The 7,781-nt window shown below is 40.0% G+C and overlaps 1 long non-coding RNA gene across 1 annotated transcript; it reads left to right on the plus strand.

Moving 5' to 3' along the window:
• The first annotated feature begins 580 nt into the window (after positions 1–580).
• On the plus strand, positions 581–7,526 carry LOC137312651 (uncharacterized). The gene is made up of 3 exons (XR_010960771.1): positions 581–891; positions 1,428–1,513; positions 5,025–7,526. It is a non-coding gene; the product is annotated as an uncharacterized lncRNA (long non-coding RNA).
• The last annotated feature ends 255 nt before the right edge of the window (positions 7,527–7,781 follow it).

Genomic DNA, 7,781 nt, shown 5'->3' on the forward strand with positions numbered 1-7,781 from the left:
TTTCACTCCGGTTAAATTAATCTGGGATTGTTGCTGTCAGATATTAATCCAACACGGTCCCAGCAAATACACCAACTCCCACTTTCCTCCCATGTTTCTCCAGGATTGGTTTGAGAAATCCTCCCTCCAGTTTCGGAGTCACACGTTTATTTATCAGTGGAGGGGCCAAAATTGAACTGGATCCTTTGGCTCATTCCACAGCCGCCCACTTTATCTATGAAAGGCTCTTTACCATCAAAATATATTGACAGGAACAGCAGGGATGGAAACATCTCGTTTAATAGTTAGAGATTGTAAAGTCAGTCTGGATTCCAGCGTTATGCACTGGTGGAATCCCATCTGTTTCCCATTCTGGTGCCTGTTCCTGCACTGCCTGTGGACCCCATTCCCTCTGACCTTTCCCCCAGCCCCACTTCCTTTGCTCAGACTCTGAAAAATTCCAATTGGGGAAAGTTTCCATCGATTTTTGTATTGGGAATTATACCAGATATCTGCGCATGCGTGATTCAGCCCAGCCCCCAGCGCTGGTTGTTGGTGAGCAGAAGAGCGCATGCGCGATCCCCTCCCCCTGCTCGGCCGATTGGGGCCATTCCCTCAGTGAGCGGAAGAAGATGGTTTAAAACAGCGGGAATGGAGAGATCACGGCCCCCGGAGGAAGGGAGCAAAGAGCAGCCTCGTTACAGCAGCTCATCGCATCGGGACCGTGTCCGCAGATGGGCTCAGAGATCGGCATTGAGTCCGGAGGAAAGTCAGGGGGAGTCCGGGGGCTGTTTTGTAAGAGGCGGAGTGGATCAGGAACTGGTCCCGGAACATGGAGTGAGCGGTGGAAGGGAGAGGTCATTCTCGGGCTGTGTGTGTACAGCGTGTGTCCAGGGGAAGGTAGACAGAATGGTACGAACCTACTATTTAAAATCATTGATGCTTTCTCTCCCCAAACCAGCAGTGAATGTTCCTGGTTAAGTTCCAGCCTCACGCTGTTTGTTGTTATTGGACAGTGAAGAGTGGAAACAGAGCCGGACAGTAAGGATGTGGGGAGTTATACAAAGAGCATATTATTGCAGGCCTCAGTTGAGAAGTGTGAAGGACACATTTTAAACAACGGCTGTTTGGTTTCAGTTGAAAGGTTAGTCCCCTGGGTGAGGAGATTGGTAACCTGACCCGCACATCACGTAGTCCCATTCATGGATCAGTGCAGGGGTTGGGTTGTGTCTGGATTTCTCTAAATTGTTATAAAGCAGCCCAACACACCTGGTGCGCAGAAGCTGAGTGCTGCAGTACTGCAGTGGAGTCAGATACTGATACTGTTTGTATCGCTGGTTTTCATTTTTGGATATTCAAAATAATTATTAACAGATATTAAACTGATCAGTTTTGTATTTTCCACCTCACCTGTTCTTGAGTTACAACAGATACGTTTCTTTTTACAGGCAAACCCTTGAAGGAGCCAGAACAAATGTGAAATTTCGTCCACCCGAGGCAAAGGAACAGTGCTGCCAACTCCTTATCACACACAGTATGTATATTATCACTCACAGAGAACGGAGACACAGACAGCTCATCAGTTCCACAGTCTCAGACAGCAGAAGTAGTCAGTCCCACACTGATCCCAAAGTTCCAGAGACACATTTTCAATCCAACAGTCAAACAGAGGAGGTGAGGCAGACACTGTTCCATTTCTCCCGAACTCAGTCCCGCTAACAGGTAGATACAAAAATCCCAGTCCAAAGTCTCGCTTTCAGATTGTCAATTTCACAAAAGGGCAACATTAGCCATGAATTAAATACCAGATACCCCGAGATTCCAATTGAATACTGGTTCAGAACTCTCACACACACGTGAGTTTAATGCATGCAGCATCCATTCGAATAGTGTACCATTCGAATACAAATTGCCAGTCCAAAACTCATGTACAGTATCAGATTGAGAAATGCGGTGACAGTGTAACCTGAGAAACAAATTAGATACCAGTTTATAATATACTCATAGTATGAGATTTAAAGATACAGTATCAATTCTATTAGCACAGACTGAGATACACATTACATACCGGTCCAAAAATGTTATAAAATAAAATTTAATAATGCAGTATCAATTCCTTTAGTGCAGACTGATCTACACATTATATAGCAATTCAAAAATGTCACCATGTCAGTTTGAAAGATATATTATCATTCACAATATTACTCACAGAGATACAGATTTAATAGTAGTCCAAAAGCACACAAATTATCTGATTAAAACCTCCAGCATCAAATCCTGAAGTTTATCCAAATTTACCAATTAAATAATGAGAAAAAATATTTAAACATTATGATATTAAAGTACAGAATTGAATACCATAATGTAATCGGAGAAAATAATTAGATACAGATACAGAATGAATCTCACACTCAGATACAGTACAGAGACGCACAGATACAGAATGAATCCCACATTCACACACAGTACCAGAGATGACAGATACAGAATGAATCTCACTCACACACAGTACCACAAACTGACAGATACAGAATGAATGTCACAGTCACATTACTGCAGACTGAGTTACACATTGCATACCAGTCCAAAGATCTCAAAGTGTCAGATTGAAAGATACTGTATTAATTCCATTAGTGCAGACTGAGCTACATATTAGATATATTGGTAAATACTCATAGAGTATTATACTGAAATAAACATTATCAAAACCTTTGGTACAGACTGAGCTACACAATACATACTAGTCCAAAAACCTCATAAATGATCAGACTGGAAGATACAGCTTCAATATTATTAGCACTGCCTGACCTGTAGATTACATCCCAGACTGAAAATCCCATAAAATATTAGACTGAAAGAGAGATTATCGATTCCGTGAGTGCAGACTGAGCCACACATTATATAGCAGTCCAAGAATCTCATAATGTATCAGACTCAAAGATACAACATCAAATTCATTAGCACAGACTGAACTATATGTTACTCACCAGTCCAAAAATCTCATAGAGTATCAGATTGAATGATTCAATATCACTTCCATTATTGAAGACTGAGCTGCACATCAAATTCCAGTCCAAAAATCTCATACAATATCAGACTGATAGATACAGTATCAATTCCTTTAGTGCAGGATGAGCAACATATTACATACCAGTCCAAAAATCTCATACAGTGTTAGACTCAGATACAGACTTAATCCCATTATTGCAGACTGATCTACACATTACATACCAGTCCATTAATTTCAACATAAACAGACTGAAAAGTACATTATCATTCACAATAAAGTTCAGAGATTAAGATGTAACACAACTCCAAAACTCACACCCGTTGTTTGATTAAAGAAAATCGAAAAGTGTATCCATATTAACAAATTAAATACTCGAAGAACTGTATATACTTTAAAGTATTAAAAATACATTTTCAAATTCCGATACTGTAATCTGAAATAAGAATAAAGAATGAATACAGACTTGCACATTTTCTCAGAGACCGAATTACAGAATGAATCCCACACTGAGATAAAATAGCAGAAAATGGCAGATACATAATGTATCCAACACTCACAGATAGTACCAGAGACTGACAGGTGCTCGAGAAAGACAGACACAGAATTAATCCATCACTTATATACAGTACCTTCGACTGACAGATGCAGAATATACCCTACGCTCACACTTAGTAGTGGAGACTGATAGATACAGAATGAATCCCAAACTCACGCACAGTACCAGAGTCAGACATGTAGAGAATAAACCCCACTCTCATGCACAGTCCCAGAGACAGGCAGATAGAGAATAAACCCCACTCCCGTACACAGTACCTGAGACTGACCTCTACTGGACGTAAGCGAGAACTGTAAAAGAGGGGGACAAATTCACATCATTTGTCATGGTTACAGAAACAGGACAAAGCAATGTGAGGAAAGTCTCCGTCTGCAACTATTACTCTCGTATTTTTGCATATTATGACAGTGAAAAATGAAGACAATTGATTCATAATAAGGTATTGTTTTACTCATTCGATAGTTGTGAATTTGCCCCATTATATTTCAATGTACATTGCACAGTATTTCTCTCTGATTTCTCAGGACACGATTTACATTGCTCCTCCACCCCGTTTAGACTCTTCTTTTCCAAGCAGTATATGGCGTCCTTATTCCCCCAAGTGAAACGCACCACCTCACAACTTTCTATATTGAAATTCAATGGCCATTTACACGGCCGTTCTGTAAGTTTATTTTGTCACAGTCTTCCTCAGTATCGACAATAACCCCTAAATTAATGAGAAGAATTTAACACAGCATTACAAATAGTGTTTGGTCTAACAAAATGTACTTGCAGCACGTCTCAATTACTAGTCTTTCTAAATCTCACTCGTGCAATACAATGTGAAGAATGAGTTTATCTTCTGTCCCTCTCTCATCTGCAAACTTCAATGTCGCGGGGCTTGGGGACATCTACTGGAAAGAAGCAGAACCGCAACATTTCGGTCCAAATTGTTGAAACCGGATAATGTGCAGTGTGAGCGTGTTTGCAATTGGTGGCAGCAATAAAATCTGATTTTTCATACCTGCCCATTAAATTTTAGTGTTTGTTATTGAACAGTGAACAGAACCAGACAGTAAGGATATGGGGAGTTATAAAAAGAGCATCTATTGCAGGCATCAGGTGAGAAGTTTGAAGGATACATTTTAAATAGTGGCTGTGTTGTTTCGGTTTAATGGTTAGTCCCATGGGAGAGGGGATTAGAAACATGACCTGTACAAAGGTCCCCGCCCCATCGGGTAGTCCCATTCATGGATCAGTGCAGGGGTTGGGTTGTGTCTGGATGTCATTAAATTGTTGTAAAACAGCCCAACACACCTGGTGTGCAGAAGCTGAGTGATGCAGTACTGTCGTGGCGTCAGACACTGACACTGTTTGTATCGCTGGTTTCCATTTGTGGATGTTACCGTGATTATTAACAGAGAGATTCAATTGATCACTTTTGTATTTTCTACTTCACCTGTTGTTAATTTACAAGCGATATTTTTCTTCCTACAGGCAAATCCCTGAAGGACCCAGAATCAGGATGATGTTTACTCCACCCGAGGCACAAGGAGCAGTGAAGCCAGCTCCTTCTCACACACAGTAGGTACATTATCACTCACAAAGCACAGAGACACAGACAGGTCACCAGTCCCACAGTCTCAGACAGCAGAAATAGTCAGTCCCACACTGATCCCAATCCAACAGTCAAACAGAGCAGGAGAGACAGACGGAATTTCCATTTCACAACAACTCAGAACCGCTGACCGGCAGATAAATAATTCCCAGTCCAAAATCACACCCACTATCAGATTGAAAGGCACTGTGTCAATCTCACATTAGTTCAGCCTTAGCTACAAATTAAATCCCAGATGGACCTGACACATGGGACCGATTGATAGGTACAGAATGAATCACAATAGTGTACCCCGAGATTCAAATTAAATACCAGCCCACAACTCACACACATTATGAGTTTAAAGATGCAGTATTCATGACCACATTGTACACTGAGATACACATTAGCTACCAGTTCAGATGTTACCCAAATTTGACTCACATATTTGTCCAAAAACCTCATAGTGTCAGAATGAAATGTCAATTTCAATTCCTTTACTGCAGACTGAGGTGCACATTAGATACCAGTCCAAAATTCTCATACAGTATGAGACTGAAAGATACAGTATCAATCCCATTAGTGCAGACTGAGCTACACGTCACATACCAGTCCAAAAATCTCAGTGTCAGGTTGAAAAATACAGAATCAATTCCATCAGTGCAGATTGAGCTATACATTATATACCAGTCCAAAATTCACATAGAGTCTCGTACTCGAAGATACAGTATCAATCCCATTAGTGCAGGCTGAGGTACACATTAGTTACCTGTCCAAAAATCTCATTGTGTCAAACTGAAAGGCACAGTATCAATTCCTTTACTGCAGACAGAGGTTTACATTAGATACTTGTCTAAAAATCACGTACAGTATCATACTGAGGTATAAACTATCGATTTGATTAGTACAGACTGATCTACAAGCAATATACCAGTACAAAAATCTCACACGGTATCAGACTGCAAGATACAGTATCAATCCCATTAGTGCAGACTGAGGTTCACATTAGATACCAGTCCAAAAGTCACATTCAGTGTCAAACTGAAAGATACAGTAACAATTCCATTATTGAAGAGTGAACGACACCTTACAAACCAGCCTAAATATATTACACAGTATCAGCCTGGAAGGTACAGTATGAATTCCATTAGTGCAGACTGAACTACACATTATATACCGTCCAAAAATCTCATACATTATCATACTAAAACATACAGTATGAATCCTATTAGTGTAGACAAAGCTACACATTACAAACCAGTCCAAAAATCTCTTGAAGTGTCTGACTGAAAGTTAGAGAGTCAATTCCATCAGTACAGACAGAACCACAGATTACATACCAGTCTAAAAATCTCATACAGTGTCAGACTGAAAGATACAATATCAATTCCATTCGCCCAGACTGAGCTACACAATAAATGGCAGTCCAATAATTTCACAGTATAAGATTGAAATGTACATTATCTTCAGAGATGAAGATGTAATCCTACAACAAAACTCAAACACGTTGTTAGATTGAAACAAAATCCAAAAGTGTATCCATATTTACAAATTAATGCCACACAAAAGATTTGTTTACGTTAATGAATTAAAGAAACAGTTTCAAGCACCATACTGTAACATGAAATAAGACTACAGAACGAATCCAGACTTGCAATTTGCCCAGAGACTGAGTTACAGAATGAATCCCCAACTGAGATAAAATACCAGAGACTGACAGTCACAGATTGAATCCCACACTCACAGATAGAACCAGAGATTGACAGATACAGAATGAATCTCACACTCACATACAGTACCAGAGTCTAACAGATACAGATTGAATCCCACACTCACACACAGTACCAGAGACTGACAGATACAGAATGTATCTCAAATTCACAGACAGTATCAGAGACTGACAGATACAGAATGAATCCCACACTCACACACAGTACCAGAGAGTGACAGATACAGAATGAATCTCACACTCACATACAGTACCAGAGAATGACAGATACAGAATGATTCTCACACTCACATACAGTACCAGAGTCTGACAGATACAGAATTAATCCCACACTCACAGATAGCACCAGAGACTGACAGATACAGAATGAATCCCGCACTCACAGACTGTACTGGAGACTGACCGATAAAGAATGAATATCACACTCAAATGCTGACTGACAGACAGAATTAATCCCACACTCTCATACAGTCTGACATCTACTGGCCATAAGTGAGAACTGTAACAGAGTGGAACAAATTCACATTATCTTCGTTGTTACAGATTCAGGACAATGCGCAATGTGAGGAAATAGTTTCTCTCTGTAACTTCTACTCTCGTATTTTTTCATATTTTGTCAGTGAAAAATTAGACAATTGATTCATAATAAAGTTTTTGTTTTGATCGTTTGAAAGTTGCCCCAGTATATTTCAGTATACATTGCTCAATATTTCTGTCTGATTTCTCAGGACACGATTTATATTAATTCAAATAAACCGAACTGAAACACAAATAAAAACCGAGCGCAAATCTGGAAGTTTCAATGGCGACCGTCAAAAGTGAAAGGGATAAAATATAGAAAAAAATGAAAACCGAAAATGCTGGAAAGACTCAGCAGGTCCGGCAGCATCTGTGGAGAAGGGAAGCTCGGGTTAACGGTTCAGGTCAA

Source organism: Heptranchias perlo, unplaced genomic scaffold (genome assembly GCF_035084215.1).
Source record: "Heptranchias perlo isolate sHepPer1 unplaced genomic scaffold, sHepPer1.hap1 HAP1_SCAFFOLD_43, whole genome shotgun sequence".
In the NCBI taxonomy this organism is placed as follows: domain Eukaryota; kingdom Metazoa; phylum Chordata; class Chondrichthyes; order Hexanchiformes; family Hexanchidae; genus Heptranchias; species Heptranchias perlo.